The 27139-nt window shown below is 29.5% G+C and overlaps 1 protein-coding gene across 1 annotated transcript in view; it reads right to left on the reverse strand.

Annotated features, from left to right (window-relative positions):
- Positions 1 to 27139, reverse strand: part of LOC142330093 (allatostatin-A receptor-like) — a 613143-nt gene that overhangs the window by 73860 nt on the left and 512144 nt on the right. The gene's annotated exons all lie outside the window — the stretch shown is intronic.

Genomic DNA, 27139 nt, shown 5'->3' on the forward strand with positions numbered 1-27139 from the left:
GTCGACCGGTTTCCATGTACAAAATAATATTTAATGACCACGTAAACTATCTAGTTATTAACTTCTTGAACAATGGTGAAGATGTAAGGCGATTAAACAGGTACAGGTATAGGACCTATCGAGAAGATTTGGTGAGGTTGATCATCACCTATCGCAGTTTTTTACAGGACATGGTTCCTTCAATAACTACCTGCACAAAATAGGCAAGAGAGAAGAACCAATTTGCAACTACTGCAACGAGATAGATGATGCTGAGCACACCTTTTTTGAGTGCAGTAGGTGGGACACACTTAGACATAGTAAGGCACTCACAGGTATAACTCCAGAGACAACAATAGACTACATGCTAAGAAGCGAGTCAAACTGGAATAATTTTGCTAGTTTTGTTAGACAAGTTGTTCTACAGAAATACTCCGATGAGAGAAGACAAGGTGTTGGCTAGAATAGGACTGGGTGGACAGCCTTGCTGGTGAGGTCCAGCATGCTGCGGTGTGTTGGCACTGATGAGCCACCAAGGACTCCACGGGTAACAGTCAGGCAAGAGCACACTGAATACTGAAGGGACCCGGTACCGCGTCGCGGCGAACTGGGTCTGGCGTGGTGTATTAGTATTGCCCTTTTGGGTCCCCAAGGGGCCAATATTGATAAAGAACTCTCAAAAAGAGCTAACCGGTAGGCCGACCTGCCTTGCCGGTATATAGTCGGTAGGTGGGGAGGCCTATTTGAGTTTAAAGACACTCCCCTGGGCGGCGTAATACCAACAAGTCGGTCCGGCCCAGGGGAGCTGAGAGAAAAAAAAAAAAAAAAAAAAAAAAAAAAAAAAAAAAAAAAAAAAGGTATAGGACCTAGGAACCTAATAGTGTTTCTTAAGTAAAGTTACGCATCATCCAAGTATTTATGTTTATGATCATTTATAATTCTAACGTTATTTGTTCCCATGTTACTATTTTTCATTTTATTTTGTGGTTTTATTCGTAATACTGGACATTATTATGATTTCTAGTTCATTACTAGCTACATTATACCAATGTTTATGTTACATTTGATTTACTATTGATGTCTAAAATATAATTAATTAGGGTGTTATTATCAACTTTACAACTTGGTTATTATCATGAAATTGACAAATGGTTTCTAATCTACGAAATAGATTGTAAATATAAATTTGAGATAAAATACAAATTCTTATAGATTTTATCAAACAGCATTTAAGATTTTATCACTTTGACAAATCGAATAATGTGAACAGTGAGTTGCAATTTTGTTTTGAAGAGCCTTGTGCTTAGATTTATCTATAGAATTTAAAAGAAATCTTTTTTTTAATTCATTAAAATCGATGGCCTTTCTTTTTTTTGTAACAGTTCCACAAATGTACATTTACTGTCAAACAAATTAGCCTCTTTTCACATAGTTTGGTAAAAAAAGTAAATTAGTAAAATTGTCACGCACGAAAGAGGACTTGAATACTAGTTTCATATTTTGAATAAAAATTAGTCAATTTGTGCCAGAAAAAAAAATGAGGTCACCTCAATTTCTTCCTCTTTGTAACGATCACCCCTAATGTCACATTCATCTTTTTTCATACTTTGTTATTTACTTATATCTGAAGTTATATATTTTTGTTTTCACACTATATAATAAAATTCATTCAGCCGTAGAAGCGATAGTATGAATGTCGTTTCTTCTATTAAGCCTTTGTATTTCCCTTTCAGTTTCCAATATTTTTTTTTCCATATTTCTGTTACCGTTATTTTTTAACATCGGATACTTCGATACGATTTTTTATAGAAATTTTAGGGTAAAATATAATTGATTATTTTAGTCGGGTTTACTTACCGAATTATTAATAATAGTGATATAATGATTTTTAATCTTTTAATGATACAATACCTTTTGCTTAATAATCATTAAAAAAGAAAAGTTTACAATTATGTAATACTGAGATACTAATATAAACAATATTTGTATTATGATTTTTTATGATTTGTATTATGATATTTGTATATGATATTGTAATATTTGTATATTCCTTTGTAACGTTTATTATTATTTTTACTCTCCTGTTATATTAGTTGTAGAGCTTCGTTACGTAGTACGTGTGTGTTAGCGAGTTTGAAGCTTAATAACTTTTGACTGGATTTTGATGAAATTCTTTTCAGATATTCGTATATATGGGACAATTTATCGGTAACAGTTTTGGGTCAATATCTCTAGGGAGCATGGTAGATAGTGTCTTTTGAGATCATTTTTCTCAAAAGATTGCAAATGTAATCCCACTTTATATTAAGCTCAGTACATGAGGGCATGCTGATGTTACAATTTTTTTTTAAACTTGCACCGAAATTCCCTTCCTTCCCAAAGAATTAAAAAGCTATCTTTTTATTTATTTTATTTTTTAACCGAATTTATTTTTATAGATTCCTTGGCATAATAGTAATGCAAGAGAAATAAAAAAAAAAAAAATACTTTAGGAGCAATTTTGGTGGTGCAGAAGTCGATAAAATTTTAAAAACATCCATCCTTTTAACTTTTTAAAAAACAAAATTTGTTTTTATAACTAATGCTAGGTAAGTATTACAACTTCATTGCGAACTTTTTTATTTGTTATACATTTAAGTTTATACAAAAGTAAAGGAAAAAATAATGTTATTTTATGTCGATAAAAATAATAAGAAACAATATTAAGAAACATAACTCTCCATATTATAAGTCTTACAAATCGCTAAACATAAAAAAATTACTTATGGTATCATCTGCTGATAAAAAATGATTATCTGTTACACAAAATTCACATTGCAATATAAAAATAAATATATATTTTTTAAAAAATAATATTAATATGTAAATAATATACACTTTGAAAAAAAAAAATGATGTGGGAACCACATGACTTCCTTGTACGCCTATTAAGTTACATATATTTTTTATTACATTTTTTTTTTGTTATAAAATTATTATTTATTGTACAAATTTTTTTTATTTTTTTATAATTAGAAATTAATAATTAATAAATCAATATATTTAAATTTAAATTAAAAAAAAAGGAAATTAAGTTGCATTCTAACCGATATGCCTTCCAAATATTGTAAGATCCAAATATTTCATTAATTAAAATTTTAGTGGGCTATAACTCTGGAACCAATGGAAATAAGTACTCCTAATGATACATCTTGAAAAGCTCTGAATGAGGGCTTATTACTGTAATTATGAAAAAGTCCAAAATCCAAATTGTTTTAGCCTTTGAGCTACAGACGTCACGCCGAAACTAGTCAAAATGGATTCAGGGATGGTTAAAATGGATACTTCCGTTGAAATATGAAAACCGAAATATTTTTCGATTATAATACTTCCTTCTACCTTGTAGAAGGAATTAAAAAAGATTATCCAATAATCCTTTTCTGATAGAATAATTATTTTTTTATTAAATCCCCCAGGATTCGTTCTTACAAAAGATTTAAGGACGTAAGTAAAAAAAAAAAATTATTTTTATTTTTCCATTTATTTGTGTGTGTTCGCGCGCGCGCGTGTGTGTGTGTTTGTGTACTGTTGACTTAAACGTCAATTAGATGATGGCCGTTGATGTTGTTAAAATAAACCATAAAATAGTCACGTTAGATTAGGATTCATACTGTATATATAAAAAATAAACATTAAGTTACAAATGATAAAGCGGTTTAACTTAATAAAATTTTAAACAGTTTACAGTGGAATTTGCTTTTGTGGATTTTTAGTAAAATTGCTATTCTTTTTAAACATTAAATAGTTGTTACAGCTCCGTAATTTTTTTTTTTTTTTTTGTTGAATTCGTTTATTTACAAACAGCTTTCATTTTGATGCTGTAAATAAGTTGTATGACGGAATATCACTTGAAGTAGGATTATCCCTGTCATTTAAAAAAACTTTTTTGTGATGTATTAGCAGACCCAGCAATGCTTTGCTGTTGCTAATTTGAGTGTACATTAAATGAACACAATGAAAGTTTGATAAAACATTAACCAAGTGAACATTACGGAACTTTACAAAATTTAACCTTTCACTTTATAAAAGTCAGAATGTAAATAAATTCAATTGTCAAAACAGCACTACCTATCGGATCTAATACAAACTACTCTCTAAACACAGTAGACTGTTCAAAACATCCCTAACTTTCTTTCTATTGGTCAGATCGAGGAATTCATGAGCTTTAAAACTCTCCGAACAACGCCGACCATTTTGCAAAAACCCGCGCGTAAACGATACAGTATTTTTTTAGTCGGACACACATACGAACATTGCTTTTTATATATATAGAAGAAGAGTGTTTGGTGGATTTTTTATTTTAATTTTATTTAATTATTTTGGAATTTTTGTTTAATTTTATCTACATTAAAGTTAACTACAAAGTGACTGAAAAATAAACCCTCACAAAAACCACATATACACTGCGGCATATATGTCCGATTTTTAACAAATTACAAAAATAATCTTTTTTTTTTTTGTTCATTACTCCTCTAATATTTTCGGACAATATTCTCACTAAGTGGGAGTTTATCATCATTTCGTTTATTTGTTTTTTGTTGCTGATCATTTAATAAATCATTGATTTGATATAATTCTGATCTTAATTTGTGTACACGTTCTTTAGTTTACACATTTTTTCTCTCTTTATATTCATCATCTTCTCTTAATTTTTTTATTCTTCCTTGTTCTTAACATTTTCTTCCCCTTCATATTCATCTTCTTGTCGTTTTTTGAGATATATTTCTTCATTTTATTTTTATTTTACCTGTATGATTGTTTCATTTTTTCATTTTTGATTATTCACGGAATAATTCAATAATAAAAACTGAATATTTTACACCGTTAGGTCGAAATAACATTTGTAACAAATATACAGGAGTTTACTAAACGGAATAGTTTAAATATTATTAACTTTTGTTTATACGACACACCAGAAATCTAAAACTTTTGTTAATCAGCAACTCTCGAAGATATAAATAATACTGATCTAGTAATACGAGTAATTAAGGAAATTTTACTCTATCCTAATATTTCATGTAAGATTGTTGAATTAATAATTGTATAAATATTTGATGTTAATAAAAACTAATATTTCAGCAATTGTGTAACTGTCCACATTATTAAAAAACTGGAGGATCGTATCTCACTTTCAAATGAAATAAGTTTAAATGAAGTGCAGCAAAAAATGTGCATGTGTAATTTAATAGGCGTACAAGGAAGTCATGTGGTGTCCACATCAGATTTATATATATATATATATAATATATATTTATATATAGAAGAAAAGCTAAGTAGTCATTAAGAAAATGGCAACGGAGAAATATATAAAATTGAACCTTCTTTTCTAGAATAAAATAAAAAAATATAAATATTTAAAAGGAAAATTCTCGTGTTTTAAATCGTTTTTTTATTCATTTAGTTATTAACGATATAGTTTAACTAATATGTAAAAAATTAATATGTAAAATTAAAAAAAAATATTTACAGAAATAAATGACCATCTTTATTTATAGACTTCAAAAATGAGAATTTCTCATTAATAAAAAGCTTACATAACTTTTACTAATATTCACGGTTAATTATTCATTCAATACATCATTAATTTTAATTTAGACGTAAACAAAACAATTTTATTAAGAAATTTCTCTTCTGGTCCCATATGAAGTTTCTTCCCGTTAACTTCCACTTAAATGGAAAGATTATTAAAACCGTAATAAATTGCATGCTCTACATAGATAAATATTAATTTATTTTGGGTTATTATAGGAAAATTATGTATTTTTTAAAATCAGTGTGATACTTGAAGTTCTCTCGTGTAGAAATTCTATAGAATTAGGCAGGAAAAATAATGATAATAAAGATATTAATCTCCAACTTGTGGAAACTTTTTGCAGTCTTGATAGTAGTCTCATTATATATTTCTCATAAATTCCTTTTTTTTTAATAAGAAGAAGGATTCTCTTATGTCTTACAAACGGACTGTATTTTTTTAGAAAAATTAATATAAACTTAATTAAAAGAAAGGAATTAAATTAAAAATTAATAATAACGCTCCTTTAATTTATTCTTGCATCTAAAATATTTAAATGTTGACGATAAATTAACGGTTATAGAATTTTTATTAGTTGTTTTTAATTTCGTACTAATTTTTATGAAATATTAAAGAAGTATAACTTTTTGTTTTAAATAGTTTTTATTGTTTTTTTATTTTATTCAAAATTTCAGATGTGTTCTTTATTCCAGAGGGTAAAAAATGTACTTTTTTGATTCACATTCATTTTATAAAAATTTTCAAGGGAAAGATTTAAATAATTAGATACAATTTTCTTATAATAGATTTTTCAGAATTTTTAGCAACGGTTCTTTTCCGTATAATTATTAAAAACAGTTTATATTTAAAATTAATTATGTATTTAATTAACAATTCGGCTAATATTTGTTTGTTTTTAACAGTTAACTTAAAACGATATTGGGATGCCCTTCAACTGTATGAATTCATTAGTTTCTATTTTTATATAAAATGACAATCTTACCAGTATTTATTGAATTTAGATTAGAAAAGTCTTAGCAAATCTATATAATTATTTTTCTTAATAAAGTAACTCTGCTATTATGAATTGATAAAAAAGAAGTTCGATAGCTTTTAGAAATTAATAATAATAATAATTGCTTTAACTTATAATAATAATAATAATTATGTATTATTAATTATTTGTATATTCTTTTAATATAAAAGAAATTTTTATAAAACTGAATAAATTCAAAGTATAAATTCATTGGAACTATTTTTGTCGTTAAAATCGATTTAACCGAATTTAAAAAAAAAACCTATATCATCTGTTACTTAATTTAGAATTGATATTGTATTATTGTAGTTAATAAATAACACAAAAATAAACTTTTCACATTGTACAAATTTCTCACTTTTATAATTTTCTATTTTATTTTTTACTAAATTCTTCCCTATTTTATAAGTTATTTTTGTTAGAAACAAATCACTGAAATACAAAAAGAAATTACATATTTAAATTCGTAAATGTAAGGCTAAGTTAAAAAATATTCTGTATTTATTACATAATTACATTATTATTATTATTATTATTACGGGTCGGAAGTGTGGGCCCAGGCATTAAGAGTTACGAGGAACCGGAAACGGCTCGCGCAGATGCAACGCACCGCAGCCTTGCGAGTCGCTTCCGAGCCTGCAGTACTTGCGGTCGCCGGCGTCATACCCATTGCTACTTTAGCAAGGGAGTGCCAGGTGATCTACAGGAGGCGACGGGCAGGTGAAGACCGGGTGACCATTGCCAACGAGGAACGCACTCGCACTTTCCTCGCAAGAGATCTGGGACCACGATACCAGAGGACGATGGACCGCAAGGCTTATCCCTCTGGTCAGACCTTGGACAGAGCGACGGCATAGAGAGGTGGAGTACTACATGATCCAATTTTTAACGGGTCACGGGTACTTCCGCGCTTACCTCCATGTCATAGGGAAAACGCCGTCCCCCGACTGCCTGTATTGCCCGGTGTACGGGACGACGCTGAGCACACCTTTTTCAAATGTGCTCGGTGGGCGGCAGATCGAGGGACACTAGAGGCGGTTCTCGGAGCACTGAGTCCCCACAACGTGATTGCGATGATGCTCCGTGACCTGAGCAGCTGGGAAAGTGTAGCCCGATTCGTCAGCAACATTCTCAGGGCCAAAAAGGTTGACCTGGATATTCGTGAAAATTAGGTAGCACCTAATCAGGCTAGTATAGGAGGACTCGACCGGAAGTAATGTGTTAAACGGTTCCGGGTCGAGTCCTGTTAGAAAGGGGGGTGGTTTTAGTCGGTAGTATGCTGATACTGATTGGATAATACCCGACACCTGATTGGGAGCCCGACACTCCATGCGTAAATGCATTTCCACCTCACTCCGCAAAAAAAAAAAAAAAAAAAAAATTATTATTATTATTATTATTGGTAGATCCTGCCCGTGAGGACCGTGAAACGATGGTAGATTTTAAAGCGAGGTTGGACTATATATTCATAGGTGATAAATGAAGAAAACGTCTCGTTGCTTGTTGAATAATGATTTAATGAATTTTCATCTTGACACTTAATGATAACGTGTAATTGAACATATAATACGTAATTTTACACACATAATTTAACTTAATAACATATAACTTATAGTAATCGTTCATCCGAACATGTCCATGCGGACTGAAGGTGCATACGACCGCTCTGGATCGTATTCTGACGTAGAATGATAGAAGGCCGCTATCTCATAATGACCATTCCCTGCGGCATTATGACGTAGGAGGTGGCGTAATAAGATCGCTTGACCAAGCTTGCCATGGGGCATCTAGCCCCCGCTAGGTAGCAGCACCTGATGGCACAAGTGGAACGGAACAATTATTATTAATATATATTCGTATCTTTTTTTTTTTTTTGCTTGATGAATTCGCAACGAAGCTCGAAGCGTCTGCATGGAAATTTGAAAATGTAATTTTGTAGCATATGAAAACTCCCATATCTGACCGAGAATCAAACCAGAACCTCCAAATGAAAGGCCGAGATGTTACCACTTTTTAAAAATTAAAGAACCAAATTCATGGATAAATTATTATTTTAATAGCAAAGAATCTGCGTTTATTTTAATAAAAAGTTTTATAAATAATTTTGAAATTGTTCATGAAAAGATAACTAATACGGGCCAAATATGATTTTAAAAATAAACTTCTATTTAAAAAATAAAAAATAAAAAACGAACTACTACAGATTGTTCAAAACGTGATGCAACCTAATGAAAGAATTTCCCTCTTTTGTGATATGTTTGAGAAAAATTGAGAAAAAGTGGGTTACACAATTCAGCTGGGAATATTCATTGTCTCCCAACACATTAGATGTGCCAATTGTGCCCAGACCCAGACTGCCTTCATCACGACATGGATTGGTGAATTGGCATGGATTGGAGAATGCCTTCTCGACGTATGGTTTGGATATACCAAACAAGTCCTCCAGTCCTCCATCATGCAGCTGTACTACAAGTTCCAAGAAAGAGGGAATTTGGCAGATTGCAGCAAAAGATGTTAACATCAGAAAAGTTGACAGATGTGCATATTCTGTTAATCCCAAGAAGACTGTGCGACCCCTATCTAGCCAGTATGGTCTTTCCGTTGGTTCTATCGACAAGGCATTGCGCAAGTGTTTAATGATGCATCCGTACAGAATTCGTGTTGTTCACAACTTGTTACTTGTAGACACTGGAAAACGTGTAGTTTCTGTCAGTGGTTAATGTTATCTGTAACACCAGGTAGGGAAGAACTCGATGGCTGGTTTTGTTCTGACGAGACATGGTTCCACCTTGATGAATACATGAATCCACAAAATTCACTGTACGAATCTCTTCTGCACGGACAAAACGGGGAGTTTGGTTTGCAATATCGCGTAGACGAATCTTTTGATATTTTTTCATGGAACAGTGAACAGTGAGCTTTACATACAGATGGTGAAACAAATTGTAAACACTATATTTGAAGACCGGCCAGAGTACACATGGTTTCAGCAGGACAATACAACACTATGCCTTTATTGGATCAGTATTTTCAAATAATTTCGAAGGGGTTGTAGCCCTCTAGGTCTCCTGTTTTATCCCCTCCTGACTTTTTCGTGAGGATACCTCAAGGATGCTTACATCATTTCCGAATCGTAGAGTGAAATTGAACGAAGTGTGGTTGATATTCCTCAATAAATGTTAGAACATGTGTGTAAGAGCATGTAACGTCGAATTCAATTACGTGAATAGCATAATGGAGGTCACTTTCAACTACTATTGTAAATTACTCACTTTCCCATAAGGTTGCGTCACTTGTTGAATACGCTGCATTTTAGACGATTGAATGAAAATAATTATTTAAAATGAAATTTTCTATTTTAACAAGAGTTAACATAATTTTATTAATACGCAAAAAATATTTATAAAATCTATTTTAATCACGTCCTATTAAGTAAGAGTTTTATTTATTTACCGATTTTTTTAAGGAATTATTTAATAGAAACTTTATTTAAATAAAATTTTATGTTGATCTGTTTATATTACACAAAATAGAAGTTTTATAAGCTACACATCAACTGTCAAGAATACCCTTCAAAAGGAATTATTATTTTTTTCCTCTTTGTTTACCTTATTTTTATTGGGTTTTTTCATTATTTTTGTAATTAAAAATAAACAAGAATTATATGAAAATAGATTTATTTTTGCTAACAATTTTCCATACCATCGCTTTCAGTATTATATTTATTCAACGTATTATAAAAATAAATTTCTTCCCCAAAAATTATACTTATAGACTCCTTCTCAGTCACTCACTCGTTCCCTCTATCTCCCTCTTTATACGAAATATGATTAAAAATAACGAGAATTTTAACTTATATCAACAAAAAGAATTTATTTTCTCTACTTAATAGATATTTCCCCTTTCAAAGATATACCTCACAGTTGCGACACAATTATGCCAGCGTTTCTTCCAATCCTCAAAACATTTGCAGAAAGTAATTTTGTATAACCGTTATATTTACTTAGCTATTTTTTCACTAGTGTCTATTGAAATAGAGTTATTTCGTAAGAACAAGAAAAATTCGCAGGGTACCATGTTTGGAGGATATGAAGCGTCTAGCATCAATATTGTGTTACTTTTTGCTAAAAAATAACGAATTAATAATAAAGTGTGAGCTCGAGCGTTTTATATTAGTACCAAATCTAAGCATTTGTGGTTGGAGTTTTTTTCTTAGTGATTTCGCCACATAAGCTTCAAGCTTATCCGTGAGATATAGCTATGCTATAAAGAGAGAAAAGGGTTTGTTTGTTCGGGATAAACAAAAACTACCCGATCTATCGCTAATAAATTTTTACCCGTGTTTCTTGGCATAACTGAGAAGGTTTATGGATATAATTCATCTGAAAAAAAAAAGTATTTATGTATGTAGTAGTAAAGGTTTGCCGGTTGAAGCAAAAATTTTAATGAATTGAACTAATGAACTGCGAACAGGGTTTGAACTGAATGATTCGAAACAATCGAGTAAATTAAATTATATAATAATAAATTTAAATTTACATTTAATAAAAAAATCTATTTATACTATTACATAAAGAGGAAGAACCTTTTTTTGTTTGGGATAAACGAATAAACTACCCGATCTTTTGCAACTCATTTTTTACCCATGTTTCTTGGCGTTACTGAGAAGGTTTTTGGATAAATTACATCTCATAAAATCTCTAAATAAATATATATACGAGGTGCTATCCAAAAGTTCGGGGAATTTGAATTTCGGGCGCGAACAATTGCTGGTACGACCTGCTGCCGCTAGATGTGGCTAACAATACTCTTTGTGAATCAGTGTTCCAACAGCTGTGACGGTGAGAGGCTGCAACGTTTTTGCGGTACAAACGATTCAAAGATGAACGAACGATAGTCGATGACGATGAGCATTCAGGAAGACCATCAACAAGCGCAACACTGGAAAACATCGCGAAAGTGCGAGAGGCTATTGTTGCAGATCGTAGACAAACAATCCATGATGTTTGTGCAATCGTACAAATGTCGTATGGGTCCGTGCAACGCAACTTCTCGGACGATTTGAACAAGAGACGCATCGCTGCAAAATTCGTACCGAGGCTGTTGAACAGCGACCAGAAACAAAATCGCGTAGCTGTATGTAGGTAATTGAAAAATTCAGGAAAAAATACCTTAAATTGATCTCCAACATCATAACCGGTGGTGAAATATGGGTGTACGGGTATGACCCTGAAACTAAGCAGCAGTTGCGCAGTGGAAGTCGCCAAGTCACCGCAGCCAAAAAAAGCACGCCAAGTTCGCAGCAACGTGAAGTCCATGATGATTGTTTTTTCGACATCAAAGTCATTATCCATAAGGAATTTGTTCCTGTTGGTCAAACTGTCAATGGGATGTTCTATTGTGAAGCGGTTACGTGAAAGCATTAGGCGCAAACGTTCAGTTCTGTGGGGTAACAACAGCTGGGTTCTGCACCATGACAACCAGCCCGCGCACACATCGCCAGCCGTTTGGAATTTCTAGGCCTCCAAAAAGACGGTAGTGATTTCCCCCACCCTATTCGCCTGACCTTGCCCCGTGCGACTTTTTTCTCTTTCCGAAAATAAAATTTCAATTGAAAGACTGTCGTTTTAACATAATTGAGGAAATTCTGGAAGAAACGGAGAACGTGCTTCGAACACTTACACCTGCAGACTTCCAAGGATGCATGGAATCGTGGGAAAAACGCTGGGATCATTGTATCAATGCCCAAGGGGATTACTTTGAAGGGGACAGTGGAAATTATAAGTTGTGGTAAGCTATTTTATTTTTATGATAAAATTCCCCGAACATTTGGGTAGCACCTCGTATATAATAGTAGTAGAGATTTGCCGGTTGAAGAACAAACGTTCATCGATTGTGAGCTGTGAGTATCTATCACTGTGTGAGCTGAATTTGAACTGATTGATTATGAACATCTAAAGATCAGTTTTTAGATTTTTTGGATTTCATTCCGAGTTTCAAGGATTAAATTTTATTTTGAATTTTTTTGAAACTTAATTATTTTTTTTAATTTCTCGGTAACAGATGAAGAAATTAACCTGAATTTGGTGAGTGTAATCTTGGTTTACGTCAATAAACTAACTTCTAAATTTTTGAAATTCAACCTTGAAATGAGGTAAAAGGTAAAAACGTTTTATAATAGTTTTTATTAAGTAGATTTGGGGTTGCAAATACTCTTCAGGTAAATATATAAAAATCATTTTCGGGTTTTTATTCCGATTTATTTAAATTGTGCGAAAGTATACGGCGCTGAGGCTCCACCCCCTACTGCCACTGCCACCGTTACTGTGTTTGTGGCTGGCTGCACCAGCCTCCGGTTACTTGACTAATAAACATAAAATAAAGAGGTTGACCCTATGAGAAACACAAATAACTATAGCGCGGGCGAACCTGCGACAGGGAGCTAGTAGAGATATATATATATATATATATATATTTTGCTTGAACGTTTTATTTATAATCAGTTTTATACAAAAAAAAAACTATAAGTAAGTTAGATGAGAAATCAATGACGTGAAAGAGAAATTTTCCAATTAAACCTCTCAAAAAGAATCCGTATGAGCAATTGTGTACTATACTTGTATGAAAATCAACTTGCAGTTAGTAAAGTTAAAAATAAAACAAGAATAAATAACAAAACAAAACATAATCAATAAATTTTAAAATAAATGATGAGACGAAAGACAATAATACTTGCGGAAAGAATTCCTACATTAGATATCGCATATTATCTCCTAGTTCAAGAAGTGGTGTCGATTCAAGCGTCTAAAATCCTCACCACAATTCAGAAAGCTCATAGCCAGATAATTTTCATGTTGTTAACCAGTAATCTATTTTTTTGAACTGAATCGTAGAATTTCCTCGTGAACGTATGGCGAATCCATTGTAAATATGGAAATGGAAATTTGTAAAGTATGAAAAATGTCAGCCTGACTGGGATTCGAACCCGGGACCTACGCATGAAAGGCCGAGACGCTACCATTCAGCCAAGTAGATCAGCAATTTATGTATTTCCCTGTTGGAGAGGTAATAATTTGTACTCAAATAAAATTAAAAATTGTTGTTCGTCACGCTCATATAAATTTTAAGAATCTCGTTTAACTGCAAAAAACTAAATCTTATTATAATTTTAAAATAAGCTAAAGAAAAGGGGTTTTCGCCTTTTTACTCCATATTTGTTTTGGAATTATATGTTGAATAACATATTTTATTCTTCTGTCAACAAGGAGTATATTTAAAATTTATTTGTTTGTTTGATCGCTATAGCTTGAACCGCTAAAGCGATATTGATAAACAGGTGTCAGATTTATAGTTTTAAATCGCATCTCAAATTGTCAGCGACAGTATTTTTAGTAACAACAAAATGCTGAAGAAATAATATTTTTTTTTAACATACAGTAATAGGTTTAAATATTTTTCTACCAACGTACGTTTGATTTTTATGTTTTTACGTGTCTAGTAATAATATTACTATCTGCTTCAAACTTATGATTTTTTTTTTTTGTTTGTTCAATACTTGACAATACAAAAGGGTAAAACCATTTCTTTGACTTTGTGATAAACCTTTTTTCATAATCTAATCCAGAAATATCTTAACTTGTTTAATTTAATAAGCATTAAATTATTATTTTGCAACATTCTTAAGTAACTATTTTTGTAAAAAAAAAAAAAGATTGACATAAAATTGTCAGTATCATATCTTTCCTATTTTTATTAGGTTTTCAGATAAAAAGTAATGTAAATGACTCGTCTTTTTTTATGTAAATAATAAAAATTTGGCTATTCAAGAGAACCATTTTATGTATTATTTAATGCAAAAGGTTTACTTATTTTCATTCCATCAGCGTTTTTTTTTTTTTTTTAATAGAAATTTACATTTACATTTGAAAAAAATTGTAAAGGTTCCTTAAGTTTAATCTAAGGAAAAAATTATTTTTAAAGTTTTATAATATTCAATAAATGCTTGTACATTATCTTATTAGTAGTTATTAATAGTTGAAAATAATTTTGAACAATATTTTATGTAACTACATTTTTATAATTTTTTTTTAATCTTCTATGTAGTATATACGAGTTTTATTCCCATACTATGTTAAATTTCATGTAAAGACCTCTTTATAACTTCTAATTCTATATTTGTTGAAATTTCTTATTGAAATGAACTTTTTCCTGTTTGTATTGATCTAATTTTAATGAGTTCTTTACATAAATTATTGTATTGTATTAATAATGGTAATATGGAAGCTATGATTTTGTTAATTATATATTATTTCAGATCTTGGCAGTGGAAATAAGTAGAAATAATAGGTAAGTCTTAATTAACAAATAAAAATGATCTATTGCTTAATAATTTAATATTTAATTATTAATAATATTGTTTCATATTATTCTATTTCTTATTGATTAATTAAATTTTTTTATATGTTTAGAAGAAAATTGATTAATCTTGGATAAATGATATGAATAATAAATTAATTAATTAATTCATATTATAAGGAAGATTTACGTGATTTTTTTTTTAATTTGATTATCATTGTAGTCTTTTTTTAATAATTATTCTACTCTATATTACAAAGTAAGATTCTACAAAATTTTTATAAAGTATATTAAATTATGTGGTTATCTTAGTTATCTTTAATATCTTGCGGAGGGTATTATATTACAATTGCGAAAATTAATGCAGATTTAATAAAACTTTAGTTCTTCTATAAAGTAATTAGATTAGTGCAACGTAGAAAAACTGATCTTAAACAATTGATCTAGGGTATATCCCACTTATTCACTCACTAATATACGTATCCAATCTGCATGAGTACTTTGCTAATGTTACAAAGTGGTTTGACCAGAAGAAATTGCTGTTTGATGTCTTAGCAATAATTCGCATGGAAAATTACTGATTGCTGCCTGATATGACTTCAATAATTAACTATAGAATAACTAATTTAATTTTAATAAATAATTTTTTAATTAATAAAAAATCATTTATAATGTTCTATTTTTATTACTTCATTAAGCCAAAACTACTGAATTTTTCTTTTTCCTGTTTAGCCTCCGGGAATTACCGTTCAGGTATTACTTCAGTGGATGAATGAGGATGACATGTATGAGTGTAAATGAAGTGTAGTCTTCTACAGTCTCAGTTGGACCATTCCAGAGATGTGTGGTTAATTGAAATCCAACCACCAAAGAACACCGATATCCACGATCAAGTATTCAAATCCGTGTAAAAATAACTGACTTTATTAGGCGTTCACCACTAGACCAGCCCGGTGGGTCATAACTACTGAACTGGAAGAAAATAAAAAAAAAGAAACTAAGCTATTTTAATTTTTTTGTATTTTTAAAACTATTTTTGAAAAAAATGAATTTTCTTTTTTTACTTTCTTTTACGAAGTAAAGGAAATACTGTGATCGTGAAACATTTCAGTTTTCAGATTTCAATGGAAATATTCATTTCATCATCCCTGAATCCATTTTTACTAGTTTCGACGTGAAGTCTGTACATACGTATGCATCTCGCGTAACTCAAAAGACGATTAGCCGTAGGATGTTGAAATTTTGGATTTAGAACTGTTGTAACATCTAGTTGTGCACCTTCCGTTTTGATTGCAATCGACTGGACCAAAAGTGCCCAAAAAAGCCCAAAATACAAAACAGCTTTGGATTTTCGACTTTTACTTAACTGCAGTAATAAGTCCTCGTTGAGAGCTTTTCAACGTTATATGTAAGTGGTACTTATTTTCATTGGTCCCATAGTTATAACCAAATAAAATTTTAATTAATGAAATGTTTGAAACTTAAAACAGGAAGGTACATCGGTTAGAAGCTGACTCATCTCCTTTTTTTTAGCTTTATTTTTAATTTATATATATATATTATGATTTAGTAATAATTATTAACGTCCGATTATAACAATAATTGTACAATAAATAATTCAATAATAACAATAAAAAAATAAAAAAATATCAGAAGATATTAATGAAATAAAATTTTACGTATTTTCATTTAAAATAAAAATGTATATATGTAATTTAATAGTCGTACAAGGAAGTCATATGGTGTCTACATCAGTTTTTTTTTCTAATATAACTAAGTGAAATTTAATAATGCTATTATACTAACGTCTGATTATATTTAATAATGCATTTTTTTCTGGATATTTTGCATTTCTGAAATTATTTTTATTTTGGTTTAAAATTAATTATAATACAGAATTTTTCTGCCAAGGTTTTTTTTTTTAATAATATACAAATTTCTTAATCTCTTTTGTGGTGTTCAGTTGACGTTAATTTTATAGGTCTTTTTAGAAATAAATTTGTTATAAGGTTTTATTTATTTAATGGAAATTTAACGATATTTTGTACACTAAATCTATAAAGTTGATATATTAATAAGTTGATTTGTACTTTGCAGAATTTCTTTCAATACTTACAAGTGATACAGTTACGGGACTTGCTTTGTATATAGTTTCAGATTAAAAAATTATGAAAGAATGAAATTTACCCTTCAAGTTCAAGAATTTCCGTACGGTTTTATTTTACCTTTAGAACAAAAATTAATATAAAATTTTTCCTAGCTGAAACAAATCGATAACGAAGCGTTTCTGGGCGTATTTTTAGACGAATTTTTTTTATTTTACTGAAATTCGATCATTTTTTCAACAATTCTCTGTGTACATATATAACAGTAACTCAAAATTCTTTACTTTTTTTATTTCATTGGCATAAATTTTGTTTAATGAAAATACTGAATAAAATAAAATTATCGTTACCGATGACATTGGATAATTAATATACTGTGTTTATCGTTAGATATAGAAATTATAAAAACTGTGTCGCGTAGTACCTATAAACCATTATGCACAGTATTATAGTAATTGTTGTAATTGATACGTTAATTCATTACAGATAGCAGCAGCAGCAATACACACTAATATTCTTCAAAATCTTCCAAATTGCTCATGTATAACTTTCTCTTCAGTTTTGTTTTTTTATTTTTTTATTCTAGCTTTATAAATACAAATTAACCATTGCAACTTTGATATTTCATCACGTATTGAAAAATATACTGGGGTCATCGAAAAAGGTTGCAACAATTTAAAAATAGTCTACCTCAGGAACTACAAGAGAAAATCAAACGAGTATTTTTTTAAATCACCAACTCAAAAAAAAAAATTATACATACCTTAGAATGTTTCAATATGATTTCCGTTGGTCATTCTCCAAATATTCACCCTATAATCGGCTTCTGCCCAGATCCGTTATATCATCGCAGGCGTAACTGTGACAACAGCAGCGATGATCGGCTATCACAAATATTTTGGCATAATTATGTGATACAGAGATCTCAGCAACCCAGTAAATTATTGAGTACCTCAGAAATTCCTAAGAAAAACGTGTGGTACGGTTTGATGTCCGATCGTGTAATTGGTTCATTATTTTTTTTCATGTTCATACTATCACAGGGAACGTTTATTTAGATATGCTACAACTGTACATTTATCCAAAAATTAACCAAATTGAGCAAGAAAGTAACCTTTCTGTAATGTTTCAACAAGATGGTGCGTCCCAAAATTTTAAGCGTTCGATGCGCTTTCAACGAAAGATTCCCAATCGTTGGGTTGGTAGGCCGGTTCTGGGCTTTGACCTCAGAAAAGCTCAGATTTGACACCCCTAGTCTCCTTTTGTCTATGGAGATACGTTAAAAAATATTGTCTACAGTGAAAAAATCAGTAACGTACAGAGATTAAGACAACGGATCATTGCTGCTATTATTACAGTTACGCCTGCTACGATCCAGTGGACCTAGGCAGAATTCGATTATCGGCTGGGTGTTTGCGGAGCGACCAACTGAGCTCATATTGAAACAAGCTAAAATATGTAAAAATACTTTTTGATTTGGTAAATTAAAAAAAAGTAATCCTTATTTTCTCTAGTAGTTTCTGAGATAGGATTTTTTTAAATTACTAGCAATCTTTTTTCAGTGACTATATCAAATTTTCTGAAAATTAATATAAGATTCACTAAAAATTTAATTTACATATAAAGCTATTTTTTGTGAACATCTAAAAGGCATTTTCCGATACACGAATTAATTTTTTTTTTTTTTTAATTTATTTTCATAATTTTTTTAAGTATAAATCCGATGTATTATTCTTTAAATCGTCACACAATTTCTTTTAACTGTGTCAATGAAACGATTTATTTGATATATATTAAAATAAAATCGGTACAGCCGTTTTAGTATTATAGAATTTCAAATTTAAACGTATTAAAAAATACATAATACTTTTCTTATTCTAATAAATTAGAAATTAAATTTACTTATCAAAACGATGAATTTTTATATCAAGGATACAAAGGATTATTTCTGAAACTTTTTTTGTACAACTGACAAATTTAAAATTAATATTTAAGAAGATCTTGTTTTAGGTTTCAAAACGTTTTAGTAGAAACTTTATTTATAATTTAAAAATATTTTTTTTTCTCTAAGTTATATGAAATTAAAAAGATATCTTATGATATTACGCGTATATATTAACATTTAATTTATTTTATACAACTCCAAACTTTATTTTGGTTTATTTATCAATTAAAATGTTTTAAAATAAGTAATTTTCTTTTAACTATGTTAATAAAAATTAATTTATTCTTTATTTTTAATGGAAAGGGCAGACAGTTTTTTCAATTATATTCACTTTTAACAAAATTAAAAAGTATGTTTTTGACAGAATGGGATCGGTTAATAATTAAGAGAACCAGATAATTTTTTTAAAAATTTATCCAGTTTTTAAAATTGATTTTATTTATATTTTTATTATTATTATTATTAGAATACCCTTTGATAAAACTTTAGATACAATATTTGTATCTATACAAAAAATGGAAAACAGTTTTCATAATTACACGTAATTTTTTTTTTAAATATCCTTTGCTATAAAAATTGTCAAATAATATTTAAAATACTAGTAAATTTTCTTACTTTAAATTATTATTTTTATAAACAAATGATAACATAACATAAAAATTAGTTTACCAGTTACCGATTCGCTTGAAAATCCAACATTTCATCAAATAAAATAAATTAACGCGTTTTGTTCGAAATATAAATATTTACCTTAAAACAAAAGCGTAAAAAAGTATTTTTAGAAAGAAAAAATAAAATAATAATCCCATCTTTTTTGAACGAATGCAAGGCAAATTTGGGTTAACATATAAACACTAGAAAGGACGTACTGTACATTGTAAATATTCTAAATTGCGTTGAGTTGCTGGTTTATACGTTTTCAGATGATTTGGTAGTGGCACTTCAAAGAGATTTTCATAAATATTTATTTAGCCGTCAGTCATTAGTGTTTCTGCTTAAAAAAAAACCTGCTAAAATTATTTATCTATCAAAATATTCTTCTTTTTTTAAACTTTATTTTTTCGCATTTTATTTAATTATTTAAAAAAAATGAAACTCATGCCTTCAGAACAACGTTTTTATTTATCAGTTATATCGAAGTGTAGATGATTCTTATTTTTATTCTCAAATATATTACTTGTCGTAAAATAACGTATATTGAAATTAAATATTTGTCTCTTAATATTATATCGCATGAAGTTAACTTTAGCAAGAAAATCTTAGAATTGAATTTAAATTAATTTTTAATTTTGTTTATATATCGTAAATTATATTTTTTAAACTACGTGTATTTTGTTTAATGTGTGTAGAGTGCATCTTTGGAAGTAACTACATATTAAACTTGGAACGTTTCGGTCCAATTTCGACTGATAATTTTATTTTTTATTTTATTTTTATATAAATTGATAATTTTTGGGAGGTAGGTATTTATTTTATTTATTTATTAGATAGATTTCATAAGAAAGCTACATATTGTAATGGGTACCATGACTCGACTTCCGGAAAATTTCGACATATCTTCCCGTTTCACATCCACCAGATCCCAAAGCCACCGTCAGCTCAAAAGTTTATATATAATATATACTATATATATATATATAGAGAGAGAGTTTATATTAGTTAATAGTATAAACTCTATATATATATATATATATATATATATATATATATATATATATATATACACATACATTTCGCTTCCTTGTGAACACGATAACTACCGGAATTGGAGCCAATCACTTTCAAAGTCCTAAATCCAAAATTTCAACGTTGTACGCCTAATAGTTTTTGAGTTATGCGAGATATATATGTACGTACAGACGTCACGCCGAAAATAGTTAGATGAATTCAGGAATGTCAAATGGAAATTTTTGGTTGAAATCCGAAAACCGAAATTTTTCGCCATCACAATTCACTTCCTTTACTTCGAACATGGATGTAAAAATCGATATTTAAAAATAACAGTTAATTATTTTAATTGATCTCAAATTATTTTTATTGATAATTGGTTCCTGATTATTGAATTTACTGCAGTAAAATTCGATTTCGCACATCTTGAAGAGTAGCAGGCTTAATTGGTAAACGCACCGGGTTGGTTTGGTGGTTAACTCGTCATCGCAAATCAAGTGATTTCAAAGTCGAGAGTTCTAAGGTTTAAATCCTACCAAAGGTAAGAATAACGTTTTTACGGATTTGAATACTAGATAGTGGATACCAGTGTTCTTTGGTGGTTGGGATTCAGTTAACCATCTCAGGAATCGTCGACCTTAGACTGTAAAAGACTACACTTCATTTACATACATACATATCATCCTCTGTAGTAATATCTTACCGTAGTTTCGGAGTCTAATCAGAAAAAAAAAGATAATAACCATGAATTAAAAGGTTTCATATATATATATATATATATATATATATATATATATTTGTAGGTGTTTTAATGTCCAAATATTACAAAATAGAATTATAAACGAGTGTTCTGGTCTAAGTATTAAAAAGTATTATTACATTTGCTATTTAAAAATTATATTATCTTTTTTAAACTTAAAGAGGTAAAACATTTAATTTAATAAAAAGTAATAATATTAAAAATGTCGATATTATAAAAACAAAATTTATAAAATAATACACGTGTAATGCTTATAATAAATTATAATACGAAAACAATTTTAAACTTAATATTATAAAACAGAGGAATGGATACACCAGCTTACACTTTAATATTAACGCATCACTTAATATTAAAATGACTAGAAAATAATGACGTTAAATTTAATAATTAAAGGTCCGATATTTAATATAAACGAGGTCATGGTTTTAAATGGACTTTTATTCGAAATCAGTAAAAGATCTTTAATAATTAAAAATAAATTACTGTTTTTATAATATGTTTGAAAAATATCTATTTTTTAAACCGAATGAATTATCCAATTTTAAGGGGTTGTAAATGGGTAAAAACCCCCAAATTACAAAATAGTTTATTTCATTATATTTTTGGAGCATCTAATGTTTTAGGTAGATTTCATAAGAAAGTTACCTATTCAAATAGGTGCCATGATTCGACTTACTTGGAAAATTTCGACATACCTTCGCGTTTCACATCCCCCCAGACCCCAAAACCACCGTCAGATCAAATGTTTATATATATAATTTATATATATATATATAAAATTATATATATATATATAATATTTCACTTTCTGGTGGACACGATAACTGCAGTAATTTTGCGCCAATAAATTTCAAATTGATACTTAAAACACAAGATACAAAATCTCGGTCTAGTTTGTTAATGGGCAAAATCGGACCACGGGGTTAGAAATGCGGGGAATTTTTCCAACAAACCAAATATTAATATTAAAACATTCTTATTAATTAAAATACCGAACTCGTTTAAAGTTTCTACTATTCTTTGGATAAGGGCTTAAAACTTATTTAAGTGAAGTCTTTTGATATTACCAACTATTGGCACAGAGGGTGAAAAAAATGGGGTTCGAAAACAAACAAAAATTATAATAGGCACAGTATCGAATCGGTTTAAAGTGGTCATTAGTCCTCTAAACATTGGCTAAAACGTTTGTGTGTAACAAGTTTTGATACGACCAATCTTTACGGCAACTAATGACCAAATGTTTTGTTGGAATTGTAAGAAGGTGGGGCTTGTTGTATACTAAATGTATGAAATTTTATCACGTGCAACCATGGTCGTATTGAGTAAATTTGAAGTTTTTCTTAACTTTAAAATCTAAATATTTGTATCCCCTACTTAGCACCGGTGAAATCTACCTTCGCCTTCCAACATGCCGAAAGGAATTTTTTTATTTATACCTTTTTTTAGTACTTTTATTTTTTGCAATTTTGTTGTGATTTATTATCTTCCGTTTTCTGTTAATCCGTTTTCCGAAACGTTAATATTTACGGAATTAATACCGTATTCTAAAGAAAATTTAAATGTAAATATATTAGAGACATTGGCGTCAAGAACGAGCCCCAGCTTCTGGGGTAGAGTCCAGGAACGAAAGACATGGTCAGGCTTGGATACCCCACCATAGGGGTTACAGGCAGGCAATGAAAAAATCAACTAATTTTCATTTGTTACCAATCGGTGGGTTGGCAAAAAATGAAATTTTATAAGCCGGATGAAAAAGAAAGCAGAGGTTGTGTGAACAGTAAAATTGGAAGTTATCCTAGTGTGACCACATTATGCGACATCCAGATTAATACTCCTTGTTACATCTAGTTAATCAGAGAAAAATACCAGAACATCGTGATCAAGACAGGCGCAGAACATCTTTGCTAAAAATGTTGAGACAATGTTTTGGAATGTAAGTTAAATCGATTTACAAGACAGCAGAGAAAAAAAATTTTGATCACTAACGTCGCTGAGCAGATAAGTAAAAGAAAAAAATTTTATATACTTTATTCTTTTACTTAACATAAAATATAAAAATTTGAGAAATAAAAACGTGTATTACTAGAAATCGATTTTTTTTACATTTATGAAAATAATATTGATGCTTTATTAACAGTATATTTTTTATTTTTATTTTTTTTTAATAATGAAAATGAGCACATTAAGTAAATTATTGTAGATTATTTTTCAAAGTAACAAAATTAAACTAAGAAAATGTTGAAATAACATTTTTGTGAATAGTTATATTTTTTAATGAAATTTACATTTTTTTATTACAAAAAGTTTAATGTAAAACATTTTTATACATTTTTTTCTTATTTACACGATCATAAGATATTTTATAAGGAAGTAGTTTAAAATAATTTAACTTTGAAAACATCTCAACTAGAAACAAGATATGTACTTTTGAATGAAGTTTACTCTTTACAGAATAAAGTGTTATCTACGAAGAATTACTTCTTATAACAAGAGATAAGTATTACGAGTGAATTAACACTTTATAATACATATACTTGTAAATTCTAAATTTCTTAATTTACAATTTAAAACTGTTTAATATTATCTTAACAAAAATAATAATAAATAAAAATACTCTATACTGATAGGAAATAACATTACAAAATTATCCTTTGACAATAAAGATAATCAATTTTTTGTATTACTCTATTTATTCATGTCATAAACTATTGGGTGTTTACGAATGTATGCTGCCCAAATAAAGTAATTTCTGTTTTGTATAATTCTGAGAAACGTATTATAACGTAAAAAACGGCAATTCAAGCCGGATTAAAGAACTTAAGAATTTTCCAGTGGATCAAAAGTGATGATACCATTCCGTTACCGATGTAGGCAGATCAGTGTTTAATGTAATAATTAAGACAGATCTATGAAAAAGATCTGATGTGAACACCACATAACTTCATTGAACGCCTATTAAATTATATATACAGATTTTTTTTCTATACTTCATTTAAACATATACTGGTTAATCTTTTTTTTTTTAGGAGTTCACTAAATGGAATAGTTTAATTATTATTAACTTTTGTTTATACGACACGCCAGAAATCTGAAACTTGTTAATCAGCAACTCACGAAGATACGAACGAATAAGACTGATTTAGAATAGTATATTACGTACCAAGAGTTGTAAGAAGCACATTACGCACAAGTGAAAAAAAGTTACGTATTATCACGAGTGGTGTAATATGTGTTACAAGACGAGTTATTCACTATACTTTTTCTACGACCAGAGTCACTTCTCCATAACAAAAATAAAAAGATGTCATTTTAAAGATACATTTTTATTATATAGAAATATAGATTTGAAGGACAAAGTAAATATTTTGAAATTAATCTTTTACAAATCATTCTTGTTATAGATGAAATTAATTTTTCTAGAAAAGTAAATACAAATATTTAAAAAAAATATATATTATTTGAATTCAAAACTCAACGGTAATTTATAAAATAGTTTGCAAAAATCACTTTAAATTGAATACAATTCAAAAATGTACATTTAGTACCAATATAACATTGTATTTTATTGTTCTGTCAAATAATTAAATAAAATGGTTTTTAAAAGTAAATATACAATTTTTAAAAGATTTTGCGAAGAAAATCTAAAAAAAATACGATTCTAAATTATAATTTTCAATTAATATTTAATTAAATAATCAGATATAAAACATATGGTTATTACCAACAACATTCAGTTATTCGAAATTTCGATTGCCCCGTCGATTGTAATCAAAAAGGAAGGTGCACAACTAGATGTTACAATAGACCTAAATACAAATTTTCAATATTCTACGGTTAATCGTTTTTGAGAATGTATAAGAGCTTAAACAAGATAGGCTTTCGAAATAAAATTATTCTAATATACTAAGATCATGCAAATCACCAAATACGACTCCCTCCGGAGAAGGAGGGCGCATTGCTCCCTCCAAATAACTAGGGCCCCGTTGTGGTGTATTCCTGTTAGCCTATGAAGCGCTAGCACCGAAAGGACTTCAGCGGACGGTCTGAAGGGGAATTACGTCGGGAGCACAGGTTTTAAAAGCCTAGTATCCCGCGGACGGACCCAGTAATGGGTTTGAGAACGCTGGTCCAAAACGGATACAGAACTAATCACAAATCCGTCCATAAATATAACAAAACTTAAAACTTATAACCGACACTAAAAATAAACCCTTGAAACATGCCCGATTACAGAATCATACAGCAGCAAGGGACACTGTTCAGGCTCTGCGATTCGAAGGGAGAATTGTGATATTCCTGCCACTTTTGCGTTCCGTTCCGTTAAGATCATGCTTAATATTTAAAAAAATATTATTTTTCGCGAGCAAATTATTTCTAAATCTGAAAGAAAATAACTATAATACCGTTTTTCGATAGTTAAGTCAGTATAAGGCACCTAAGATCCATATTACTGTAGTTAACAAGGGGAAGGAACGGGATTCGGGACTCCGGTTTGAACCATATTGCGTGTGTGAATAGTACACTGTTTAAGTGTCTTCTTCACCAAATACTAATACGCAATATTCAATTACACCCAAGAAAAATGAACCTAAAAATTTCCTTAGCATTTTATATCAGTTGATATATTAATTTTGTTTCATGTCGCCGAAGTAAATATGTGGTGTAAGTGAGAACGTATCGGATCCGTAACCATGTACACACCGGTTCGAATTCTACTTCATATACATACATCTTTTTTTATATATATATTTTTTTTATTCAAATACATCGATTTAACAATAATTAATAACCTCTGATTGTAAACATTTTTGAATTAAAGTGAAAAGTAGATAAAATTTTATTTCGCTAATAAATTCTGATTTTTTTTAGTATTGTTATTGAATTATTATTTATCGTAAAACTTTTTTTTATAATTAGAGGTTAATAATTATTAATAGATCAATATATTTAAATTAAAAATATTAAAAAAAAGAAATGAAGTTAGCTTTGAACCGATGTGCCTTACCCTTGTAAGATCCAAATATTTCATTAATTAAAATTTTATTTGGCTATAAGTCCTGAACCAATGAAAATGAGTACCACTTATAATATATCGTTGCAATTCTCTTGATGAGGGCTTATTACTGCAGTTAAGAAAAAGTCCATTATCTAAAAATTTTCGGATTTTGGTTTTTTTTGCGCAATTTTGGAAAATATAAATAAATTTTTATTTTACTTCATAAAAGTTTGATATCCCATTAACTTTATTAAAATACAGAATCTCCGAAAAAAACTCTGCCGTTTAAATTAATGACTTTAAGAATTACATACGTATTTTTTATTACATGAAACTACAAAGTCTATCTTTTTTTTTTGTCTCATAATATAACTAAGTATGAAAACGATTTAAGCTATTTTAGCCTCCGGAATGAGATGAATGACCATTTTTTGGCGTATGAAATTGCCATGCCTGACTGGGATTCGAACCCTAGACCTGCAGATGAAAGTCCGAGATGCTACCATTTGTGCCACGGAGGCCGACAATGATTAAGCCATGCAGACATTAAACCAATAACCCACCTCAATCTATATAACCTATATCTGCAGAAATCGCTACCACGGCTGCTGTCATTCCTTAGCGCAGATGATGGAGGGAAAGGTTTTTTCTAGATACATGATATGTTTTAAGTACTCTCAAAAGAATATATCCATCGGCGTGAAATTAGGACTTTACGGTGAAGTAATGGCAGCTTCTTTA

This window comes from Lycorma delicatula, chromosome 9, assembly GCF_047948215.1.
Source record: "Lycorma delicatula isolate Av1 chromosome 9, ASM4794821v1, whole genome shotgun sequence".
NCBI classification, from domain to species: Eukaryota; Metazoa; Arthropoda; class Insecta; order Hemiptera; family Fulgoridae; genus Lycorma; species Lycorma delicatula.